This window comes from Gossypium hirsutum, chromosome D01 (genome assembly GCF_007990345.1).
Source record: "Gossypium hirsutum isolate 1008001.06 chromosome D01, Gossypium_hirsutum_v2.1, whole genome shotgun sequence".
Taxonomy (NCBI): Eukaryota; Viridiplantae; Streptophyta; class Magnoliopsida; order Malvales; family Malvaceae; genus Gossypium; species Gossypium hirsutum.
Window position 1 is genome coordinate 5,610,189 of NC_053437.1, and position 13,134 is coordinate 5,623,322.

Genomic DNA, 13,134 nt, shown 5'->3' on the forward strand with positions numbered 1-13,134 from the left:
GCATTTCAAGTGAAGGAAACATTCGCAAATCAATGCGACAATGATCATTCGACAAATAATGATTGAGGAAGAGGAGGATTTCGTGGTGGTCGTGGCCGTGGTTATGGTAGAGGCAGAGGCAGAGGAAAGAATGATGGAAAGAGGCAATACAATGAGCAAGGTAACATAAAATATTACATGCAATGTTATCATTGCAACATATATGGGCATATAAAAGCTGATTGTTGGTATAAGGATAAAAAAATTAACTTTGTAGCAGAAAGTGATGAGGAAAACAAGCTTTTTATGGCTTGTGATGCTAACCATAAGCCAAGTGGTTTGTGGTTTGTGGACAACGGCTGTTCGAATCATATGACAGGCACCAAATCATTGTTCAAAGTGCTTCACAAAAGATAAAGGTGCAGCTTGGGAACAAAAGGGAGATGGAAGTTGAAGGAAAATGCATGGTGAAATTTTGTTTACTAGCCATGGAGAAGGAAAAATTTTGGAAAATGTTCAATTTGTTCCTGATTTAGGATACAATTTATTGAGTGTTGGACAACTAATGGCTGGTGGATATTCTGTCATACTTGATGATGATGTATGTATCATCTAAAACAAAAAGTCAGGCAAACAAGTCCATATCCACATAACTCCAAACAAGATATTTCCTTTGGATGTTTGAAACATGGAAAACTTTGTTCTTGCTACAAGTGCAAAGGATGACTCGAAGCTATGGCATTTGAGGTATGGACATCTCAATATTAAAGGCCTGAAATTGCTAAGTGATAAAAGTATGGTCCTTAGACTACCAAAAATTGGCTCTCTTGATTTATGTGAGGGGTGCATTTATGGAAAGCAAACTAGGAAGCCATTTCCTATTGGAAAAGCATTGAGAGCTACTGAATGTTTAGAATTAATCCATGCTGATCTATGTGGTCCTATGCAAACCGAGTCCTTGGGTGAGAGCCATGACTTTTTGTTGTTCACTGATGATTATAACTGCATGAATTGGGTGTATTTTTTGGAAAATAAGTCAGAAACTTATGAACAGTTCCATAAATTCAAGGCTATAGTGGAGAACCAAAGCGGTTGCCATATCAAAATTCTTTGCACGGATCGAGGAAGAGAGTTTGTGTACAAAGAGTTCAATCTGTTTTGTGAAGACAATGACATCTGTAGGGAGTTAACAATCCCTTACACTCTAAAGCAAAATGGTGTCGCTAAGTGGAAGAACCGAACTGTTGTGGAGATGGCGAGAAACATGTTACAAGCAATGGGACTCTCAAATTAGTTTTGGGTAGAAGTTGTAGCAACATCAGTCTATCTACTGAATCTCTCGCCAATAATGGCTGTCACGAACAAAACTCCATATGAAGCTTGGTGTGGTAGAAAACCGAATGTAAGTCATTTAAGAATTTTTGAGAGTGTTGCTTCTGCTTTGGTAAATTCTCATGCTCGTAAAAAACTTGATGAAAAATCTAAAAAATGTATTTTTATTGGTTATTATGCTCAATCCAAAGCATATAGATTGTATAACCCTCTTAGTGGAAAATTTTCAAGTAGAAGAGATGTAGTGTTTGATGAAAATGGAAGTTGGGATATGACTGTAGAGCAGGTACAACAGGAGATTTCTTTTCCCATTGAAGATTCTCTAGATGAAAAACAAGAGTCAGCACTAACAACATCTACAACACTTGAAGAGTCAAGGTTTTTTAAATTTTAAAAATCAAGGTTTTTTAAATTTTAAAAATAAATTTACTTGTTTGAAGAAAAGCATTGAATAATTTCAAAATTCGTGAGTAATTTCAAGAGAGGATTTCAGTAGTTCAATTTCCCTTTCGAAATTCCTCCAAAAGAAGTGGTTTTTAAAAATTCTTCCTTATTTTATTTTATTTTATTTAATATACATGGCCCCACCATAAGATAAAAAATCAAATTAAAAATTATTGTTATTTAATTTTAATATATATTTTATTAAAAATATTTATAAATATAATTATATCCATATTGAATATTTTTTATTTTATTTTATTTAAATATAATTTTTCTTTTATAAATACTTTTTAATTTATATAATTTCGATAATCTAGTTTTTCCTAAATCAATTATTTATCAATAAAAAGCAATTACAGATGCTAACATTTTGAATTGATAAATTCTAAAATTCAAGTATTTTAAAAATCACAAAGAATTTAAAATTTTTCATCCAAATGCACTCTAGGAGATTTCAATAACTCAATTTCCTTTCTTAAATTCTACCTAAAGAGGTGATTTTTCAAAATTCCTCATAACTTTATTTGATTTAATACACATGTCTCACTATAAGTTAAAAAACTTAAACTTCAAAAATAATCTTTATTTAATTTTAATATATAATTTTCAAAACTTATTTATTAAACTTATTTATATTTTTTAAAAATATAATAATATCTATATTGAATTTTTATATTATTTATTTTCAGTATAATTATTCTTCTTTTATAATTATTTTTTAATTTGTAAAATTCCAATAAACTAATTTTTTCTAAATCAATTATTTATCCAAACAAAATAGTTACAAATACTAACATTTTAAATTGATGAATTCTAAACTACTAACATTTAAAAATCTTAAAAATTTCAAAAATTTTCATCCAAAATACACTCCTAAAATATTTCTAAATTCATTCCTCATTCCATTGAAAAGCAATTTAACACTTCCTCTAGCAGCGACTTGGGATTGGTGTGGCTTGCCATTGTTAAAGAAATGCAGAAACATTGCACATCTGCCTTCACCAAGATTCACTGATGATGAGGATGATCAACGTTCTAGTGTCACAGGTCAAAGTGCGAAGCCCGTGACATGGTACAAGATGCACCCCATAGAGGTCTATCGATTAGATGAGGATCATTTAGCCCATGAGAACTGGCCTAATTCCAAGAAATGTTTGAGAAGCCTGTAAGATTGAAGCTTGGTGGCCCAATGATGAAAATATGACAACACAGGCTATCTTGGTAAATATGGGATGATTCCAAGAAATGTTGGAGAAGCCTGTCAGATTGAAGCCTGGGTGGCCCAATGATGAAAATATGGCAACATAGACTATCTTGGTAAATATGGGAACTAATCTTAGAAGATTGATATGAATCATATCTTGTAAAGATTAGACAAGATTTGATATTATGTAATCTTGTAAGTCTCTAAAATCAATGGATAGGCTAATCTCGTCCGTCGATGTAACTTGATTTAGGCTGTCGGTTTTGGGAGAGCTTAACTATAAATAGAGAGCCTCCCTCTCACTTGTAAATCACTTTACTTCATCCCTTGTTTCTTTATTCTTTGTGAATAATAGAATATTGAGAGCATTTACTCAAATACTTTTCGTGCGTTCTTTTTTGTGATTTTCTGTTGTTCTTTTGTAGCTTCTTTTGGCATAGTTGCTTTCACTATACAAATTGGTGCCTTGGAGGAATTCTAAAGGAATCCTCACTTGTGGTGTTTAGGCTGACTTAGGCGAGTTTGGAACGAACAGATTACCTAAGGCCGCATGGATCGCGAGACGAAATATCTAACCTCGTGAAACTAGAGGCTTGCCTAAGATCCAACCTACCTCTTTCACTCCAACCTGTACTATTTATATTAGATTATGATCATAGGGTGAAAATTTTATTTAACAAAAATTTTAAAAAAATAAATATAATAATAAAATATATTAGTTGAAACAATAAAATTGATAATATTTTAAATTTAAATCTTATCATATATAAATATTTTTTTAGATTTTAGATAAAAATATAAAATTATCCTCAAAATAATATCTATTGTTTTGTATAAAAAAAAAGCTTTTGGAAAATTCTCCATTAAGTTGGACCCTTTAGAAATTAAAGTTAGAGTTGTTAACCTAATAAATCGCTTTACAGATTCTCCTGAACCTCAGCGGAAACTATGGGAGTTTTTTAAATTAATTGACAAAATGGTTGGAAAATTGGTGAGGTGACTTGCAAAAGCCGGACTTTCTCGGCCCTCTCCTTCGGTGGTCTGTTGAGGACTAATTCACTTTGATTATTTGAATTTCCTTTCACTTTGCTTCCTCTTTATGTATCCTGATAACCGTATTTTATTCTATATTTTGGGCGTCTGTAGTTGTACCTCAACCTTTTGGCTTTGTTCTAGTAATAAATTTTCACCTTTGCTGATAATAAAAAAATTACAATCACTTCCCCTGTAACATGTACAATATATTAATAAAATATAAGATGAAGTAGGAATAGGATCATATGAGATAAATTTGTAACGTAATTTTAATATAATTTATAAATTTAAAAGATCCGATTGCTTAATCGAACCAAATCCGATTCAATCCTTAAGATATATTACATTAAATAGATCTATTTTCATAAATATACTGTCATATTACTACAATATCAACATAATTGAGAACTCAAAGATTTTACTTAAAAAATTGTATAACTCCTTACCACAGTATTAACTACAATGATCACTACTATTGAAACGGGGTAAACTACTTTGAATAAACTTGCCTGGAATGAGGTGACTTGTTATTTTGTAGCACTGATAGAGTTTATTTTAATAAAAAGAAGAAGCACAGTGTAATTGAAACTGCCGAATAAGAACAAATGCAAAAAGCAAAACTATGCAATAGGAATTGAAAGTAAATTGCCATATAATTAATTACCAAAAAGGCAAAAAGCAAAAGCAAAAGCAAAAGCTAAAGCTAAAGAAATCGTAGAATTGGTGTACATAAATTGCAGAAGACAGACTAATCATTAAAGAAAGACCACGGTACAAAAGGACTTCCGCTATTGTTTCTTCTTTTATTTTATTTTTCCAATTTCTTTCTTTCGATATGATTTTGCTTTTTCTAATACATGATAAAAAATAATTTTATATTGATAGAATATAAATTCATTAAATTATATTTATATTAGAAGACATCAGTAACAAATAATAAATAATAAATAATTCTAAATATTCACGTAAATATGCTCTACTTACATAGACAACGATTTAGATTTCCAAATCCTATACCTATTACATTTTATTAATTTATGACTTGTGCTACAATACTGAAAACATGAGTTATGTCTCGTATTTTATTATTTTTTAATTAAAATTTATTTTTAATTTTTTATTTAAATTCTAATTAATATAAATTATTTTAATATTATTTGACTTATAAACTTTATCTATAAATAAATTTTTTTACCCTATAATAAAAATTCATTGCACATCTAATTATTAACTTTTACAAACTTTCAAAGAATTTTGTGTTTATTATTTCAAATTTAATTCTATTTCCATCTCTTGCACTATTTTTACCATTTTAGTGAAATTATTTTTATCTATAAATTTTTACATTTTTTGAGGAATCTTTTATTAGTTTATTTATTCGATGTTTATTCTAGTTAGAATATGCAACCGCGTGATGGAATAATGGGTCGAATGTTAGCGGGGAACAAACACCTTTACTACTGAAATTAATTGAAATGACTTTAAAAGTTATGCGTCATTGTCAAAAGAGAAATTAGATGATAGTAGACCTGCTCACACTAGCCATCACCTTTTGAGATTTTCAGTAAAATAACTCATGAAATTGGACTACACTTGCGAACATAGAGATTCAAGAAACCTGATGGTCAATAGAATAAAATTAACTCCCACTGGTTTAGTTTTTTAACCTCAAATAATTGTTTCCTAGAATTTCATATTCGAACTAAAAATTTATGAACAATATAAAGTCGTGAAATAGTGCTCCATATTTAATAATAAAGGATGATTTTCATGTTATTTCATAAAGATGCGAGCTCTTGTTGTTATTATTATATAGTTGTTAGTTATTATGAGTCAGTATTAAATTATTTCATTATGTTTTAATTTTCTTAAATTTAAAAATTGTGACGTTGATCTTTTAAATCATTTTTATATAATATGATAGAACTAATGGAAATTTTATTTGTATTGTAAAATATTTAAGTTAATTATTATTTTGGGCAAATTATGTTGCATTTTAAAAATTATTTTAAAATTTCAAGTTTTAAAATTTTAATTTAAAATTATTTCTTAAAATTTTTATATTTTAGAACCCATACCAAATGGACACAAATGTGTACACGTGGAGAACTAAATTTGTTACATGTTGTATCCCTCCGCCAGTACAAGCACGTGTCAATGGCATAATTATTGTTGACCCTCCTATTGACTTTGCCTAAGTGCCTTTAAGCAACATTACACAAAGTCTGCCATGACTTAAAATGTGGAAAGGTTTGCCAAGATATAAGATGTGGGATCCCAACGAGGGAGTTCACCACACAGGAGGTATGCCATGGGCTAAGATAGAAAGAGCAACGTGAATGACATGATGAATTACAAGTATGCATAAGAGAGGTGCATCTGAGGGGTGTGGATAACTGGAATAATAAAGGGGTTTGCCAAGGATGATACAAAATGAGGGCAACAATATGTCAATTGAGTCCGCCAAAGAAGTGGAGGATCTTATGAGGATAAACAAATATGGGGCAAACTTTATTGGCCTAACGTTATGAGCCTTAGGTAGATAGAAGGTCTGTCAACAAGCCGTAGGGGGGAAGAGGTGGTAAATGACTAATTTTTCAAAATATTTTATCAACAGAATATGGGAATGTAAGGTAGCAATGGGTGATCAAGTGAAACTCGGTCAATAAGGATCCGCAGGTGAGGGTTTGCTAGGGGCAGGATAAGTTTGCTGATAACTACATGGAGAATTGATCACTCGGGCTAACAAGGGAATGGATCTATTAAGAGCCAAACTAGAACAGATAGGTCGCCAAGATTAGTGGTGAACGAGTTAAAAAGGTGAGGTCGGGGTAAGACAGAGATAGGTCTGCCCTATCAAGTGACCAATATAATGAAAAATTGCGCTTGTGTCTCATAACGAGATTGAGTTAGGGAAACAAAAAGCTGTAAGAGAAATGAAGAGACAACAACATTTTTGGTGTATTTTGTGACATACCAAAAAGGGAGACAAGGAGTTGAAACCTCTGCCCAAAACTTGTTTCTTATTGTTCTCTAAAAGTTTGTTATATAATGTCGTTAGCAGATTCTCACTAAGTCCATCAGAATTTACAGATTTTACCGCTTAATAGCAAGACCAACCATGATAAAAGGTTCGAATGGAGGGGCCAAGCCAGCCATCACTCAATCAGTGTAGCATAGTAGAAGTTGTACGTGTATGTAGAGGGGCACTTGTAGAGGCCTCACCTCAGAGGGTTAAGTCAAACATAAGAACAATAGAACCATATTCAAACATTGTAACAATACATACAAACTAATGTCATAGGAAATCATTATGAAATTTTCAATGTATGTTATTAGTGGCAATTAGGCTAAGGTGATTAAGTTGTTCTTGTATATAATTAAATTAAGTATGGATATTAAGTAAAATTTAATGGGTTCTTCTAGCATTTAGTATTCGGACCTAACTATCGTGTTGGGTATAAGGTTTTACATATACGGTTGTTTACAAAATTAAGCTTTAAAGTCGTGACATTGAACTCGTAAAGTCATGAATTCGAAGGCGATACCTAGGTTGAGAAGTTCCTGCCATCCAGGGTCCATAATTATGACACCAAGCAATTAGGGTCACAAAGTCGAAGCTACCAAATGACTTTGAGAGTAGGCTATTGGTGATGTCGCGACACCAAGTTTTTGGTATTCCAAATTCGATCTCTCCCATAATGGTTCTACTTGTCTTAACAAGCCATTTGAAGCTTTTGAAATAAAGAAAAAAAATATAGTGTTCCAAATTGGAGCACTTAAATCCCCTCTATCCTTTTTTAACTTGCACTTCCTAAGAGTACTTAATGAAACTTTAATTGTTTTCATCCTGAAAGGAAGTTCCTAGAATCACCCAATTGATTTTTCTCCCATTAGCCTCTACAATGTGGCTTATAAGATCATCTCAAAGACCATTGTCAACCTTAAGAATGCTCTTCCCTCTCTTATCACCCTTTTCAAATGCTTTTGTCATTGGACGTCTTATTTGTGAGCAAGACTTTTAACAGGATCAATTGGGACTTCCTCCTTTCTATCCTAGACTTTATAGGCTTCAACCAATATTGGATCAACCTTATTAGACAATGCATCTCTATTGCCTCTTATCATGTATGGGTCAATGGCTTACTGTTGAAAGGTTTTGCCCCTAATAGAGGTCTACGGTAAGAAGACCCTCTATCTTCTTCTTTTTTTCATTTTTATGAATGTGCTTTCTCATATGCTTCAAGATGCTAAAAATAATGGTTCTATTCGAGGAATCAAAATATTAAGAAATACTCCTCTTAGTAATCACCTTCTTTTTGCTGAGGATTGCTATATCTTTTGCAATGATTTTGTTCAATCATGTAAGTCACTTAAAGCTTTTCTTCTTAATTTCTATTCTCTAGATTAACTTTGAGAAGTCCAAGCTTTTTCTCAGCTGTTCCACTAAGGTTTAAGCAACAAGAAGGGATGGTGGTATTATTAATGCAAAAGTAGTTGACATCCTTAGAAAGTATCTTGGTCATGAATTGGTGAAAATTCGAAAAAAGAGGGAATTCTTTCACAATTTGTTAGACAAGATAAACACAAAATTGGCTTCTTATAAATTTCACTCTAATCAAGTTTACCTTTTTCTCAATTCCTCTTTATCCCTATCCATCTTTAAAGCCCCCTATTAATATTTGTGAAGAAATTGACAAGAGAATTAAATCCTTTTGGTGGAGCAATGTCCCAACCACTATAAAATTGCACACTTGTAGCTGAGACACTCTTTATACTCCTACATAACTGTAAGACCTTATACTCAACCTAATTCATGGGTTTGGGTACAAAATGTCACAAACCATCTATAATTAAACAAACTCTTTAACTGTCGTAATTACATATTTTGGGTTTTAACATTTCTCAAAATATAGCATCATTTGTGATTTATTTTGAACAAACTTTTAGAATTCTTACAATTTCACTATGATGGTAAATTCTTGACATTATTTGCCATTTTGATTTTGGTCTACTACTTTAATACATTTGACCTAGCTCCCGAGGTATAGCATCTAAGGAGTCCCCTCCAGACACATGAACAATAATCATGCCCCTTTTACAAGCTGACGATGTTTGGCTTGGTCCCTCCACTCAATTCTTAAGACAAAGCTTTATCCTGCGAATAAGCATTAAATTTGTAGGTTCGAATGAACTTAATGAGAATCTACATGACTACATTATGGTAATAATCTAGAAACTTTAAGGAACAAGTTTTAAGCAGAGATTTCAACTTTCTAGTCATCCTTGGCCTTCCTCAGAGTTCATCGGTGAAGTTGATGTCTCCCCCTTTTCCAACAGCTTACCGTTGGTGGTCTCATTCTCTATCTGAGACACAAGTGTGTTCATTTATGGTGACTTTCCTCTATTAATACAAGCATAATTTTGCCTCATCCCAACTTTCTTTACTACATAACAAGCTCATATTCCCTATTTATCACAACCTTGGATATGAATTCCATTATTTACCATTGTTTGTCATCCTCAAAATCTAGATCCTTATCCTCTGTTATTCTTGACGGGCCATTCGTCCTGATTTGTCCTTAACGGACACTCTTTTTGTTAGTTTCATGCAGTCTATTCAGTGTTATTTAGTCTTGGTCAAATATTCTTCCTCTCTATAGGTTCAGATAAACTCTACTAGTTAAACCGTTACGTTATTGTTGTTCCCAAGTGAAACCCCAACGGACTTATCCGCGCAAACGGTCTTTTTCTAGTAAACCCCTTAGACTTAGGTTCTGTTGTATCTCCCTAGTTTGCCCTTGACTTGGTTTACTTGCCAATACATTAAAACTCATAAGTTTATACTATTATTTGTTATCTTTATAATTTGGTGATTAGGGCTATCCCATCTACTTGTATTCTCAGATAAACTGTATTCGTCCTTTCGTGTTACTATCCAAGTAGATTACACTTTAATCTCTCTCGTACCTTGTACTGTCATTTTTCCTAGCCAAACTTTCTGGCAGACTTCACCTAGAACTGTAACCGAGTTACGGTCTTCCCCAATTTGAACCCATGTTTAGTATCTTGGCGGACTTCTTTATGTTTACTTTCCTAGTGGACTACACTGTGTTTACTGTCTCGTCGGACTCTCTATTAGTTTTCATATTTGAGCTATGGTATTAAGTTTTATACCTCTCTTGAGGTGTCGCCCCATAATGCCTATTGACCGCCGTTGCGGTGTTACTTTATGAAACTTAAATACTGTCCTCACGGTGTTACTTTTGAAATTATGAGAAGTCATAAAAGAATCAAACCTCTTGTATCACTGTCTTGGGACTGTTTCAAACTGTAAAGAGACTTTTTTAGCAAGCAAACATAGTCCTCTTTTTTTGAGACTGTAAAGCCCTCTGGTTGTTGCATGTAAATATCCTTCTCAAGTTCTCCATGCAAAAATATATTTTTTACATCTAACTGCTCAAGATCCAAATTATACATAGCCACAATATCGAGTAAAGTTCGAATTGAACTATGCTTTACAACTGGGGAGAACACATCTGTGAAGTCCACACTTGGAATTTGACTATAACCCTTTGCAACAAGCCTTGCTTTATATCTTAGTTCTTCAACTCTTAGATTCTCTTCTTTCTTTTTAAACACTCATTTACAACGAACATTTTTGCCTTTAAGAAGCTTCACAAGATCCCATGTTCTGTTTTTGTGGAGTGATTACATTTCCTCTTGCATAGCAAAAATCCATTTTTTTAAGTCTTCACAGCTAACTGCCTCAGAATAATTAGATGGATCTTGGTTTACATCTATATATTCAGCCACATTTAAAGCATAAGCAACTAGATCATCCTCGTCATACTTCTTTAGAGGTTTAATCTCTCTTCTAATTCTGTTTTTGGCGATAGAGTATTGTGGTGAAGAAGCAACTCTATTCTGAATTTCTGTACTAGCTTGATGAGTCGACTCTATTGTAGATTCTGGATTAATTTGATGCTCCATCTACTTTTGCTGTTATTTATTGGAAGAGTTTTTAAGAGATAAGTTAGGTAGCATAGTAGTTCCATAAAAAATAACATCTTTGCTAATCACAACTTTTCTATTTTCAGGACACCATAACTTATACCCTTTTACACTAGCTTTATAACCAAGAAAAACACAACTAATGGATTTTAGTTCCAATACTCCATTATCAACATGAGCATACACAAGAAACCTAAAGATCTTTAAATCAGAACAATCCGCAGGATTACCAAACCATACCTCTTGTGGAGTTTTTTTCTCAATGGCAACGAATGGAGATCGGTTGATCAAAAAACATGTAGTAAAAGCTGATTCAGCCCAAAACGACTTCGGTAAGTTAACATTCGACAACTTACATTGAACCTTTTCCATGATCATTCTATTTATTCATTTTGCAAGGCTGTTTTGCTATGGAGTATGACAAACTGTCAAGTGTCTCACGATCTCTTTTGACTTACATAATTCATTAAACTCATCAGAATAGAACTCTAAGCCATTGTCTATGCGGAGGTGTTTTATTTGATTTTCTATCTATTTTTTAATCATAGTTTTCCAAGACTTGAATGCGGAAAACACATCACTTTTCTGCTTCATGAAGAATGCCCAAACTTTTCTAGAAAAATCATCAATAAAAGTTAGCATATAATTAGCTCCACCTCTCGAAGGCACTTTAGATGGCCCCCACAGATCATAATGAATATGCTCCAATATTCCCTTCGTGTTAAGAATTCCTTTGGTGAATTGAACTCTTTTTTTTTCCCAAAATGTAGTGTTTACAGAATTTCAGTTTGTAAATTCCTTACCCATCAAGAAGCCCTCTTTTACTCAATTTTGCCATGCCATTCTCACTCATATGCCCTAGACACATATGATAAAGTCTAGTAATATCATCATCTGACAAGAAAGAGGAAGTGACATTTGCATCACTAGTAATTGTAGAACCTTGCAAAACATATAATTTGACAGTCTTTCTCTACCCTTCCATCATAACGAGGGAACCTTAGAAAATCTTCAAAAGTCCACTTTTAGCTATGTATCTGTACACTTTTGAATCAAAAGTACTCAATGAAATCAAATTTCTCTTCAATTCAGGAACATGTCACACGTCACTAAGTGTTCTAACAACTCCGTCAAACATCTTAAGTTTAATCGTTCCAACATCTATGATTTTACACGAAGCATTATTTTCCATCAAAACAACACTTTCAGACACAGTTTCATAAGTTGTAAACCAATCTCGATTGAGACTCATGTGAAAGGTGCAACCCAAATCAAGGATCCACTTCTCGTTTACTTTAGAATTGTTGACAGAAGCAACTAGAAGTTCACCGTCGCTGTAACATTCTACAATATCAGCTTCACCAGATTTTTCTGGTTGTTTGCTCTTTTGATTCGTAGCCTCCCTTTTGATTTTAGTCTGCAGCTTAAAACACTCAGATTTAATGTGCCCTTTCTTTTTACAGAAGTTACAAGTTTTACCTTTGTTTGAAGACTTTGATCTTTCCTTAGATTTACCGCGAGGATTCCATTCCTGTGTCATTCCACAATCATCATCAACATTCCGGTCTTGTCTCCTACAAAAAATGAGACCCTCTCCTTGAGAGTCGGGTTTAACTATAAGATACTTCATCTTATCATACGAGGTCAAAGAATCATAGATCTCATCAACTATGAGAGACTCGCTGTCATATAAAATCGTGTCTCTAAAGGTTGAATAAGATGGGGACAACGAACAAAGTAGAATAAACCCTAAATCTTCCTTATCATACTGAACCTCCATGGCCTTCAAGTTTGAGGGGATTTTTTTTAAATACTGTTAAGTGTTCGTGCATAGACGCACCTTCCTCCAAACGATGAGCATAATGACACTGCTTCATAAATAGCTTGCTGGTTAGAGATTTCGACGTACATATTTGTTCCAACCTCTTCTATAATGCAACGGTGGTCTTCTCCTTCATTACATCCTACAAAATTTTGTTAGACAAATGCAGATGTAACTGTGTTAACGTCTTTCAATCCTTACGCTTTTTCTCTTCATCGGTCAATATCGAAGGCATCTTATACATCCCTAGCAGGGTAACCTCCAGATCCATCTGCTCAAGAACTGCCCGCATCTTAATTTGTCA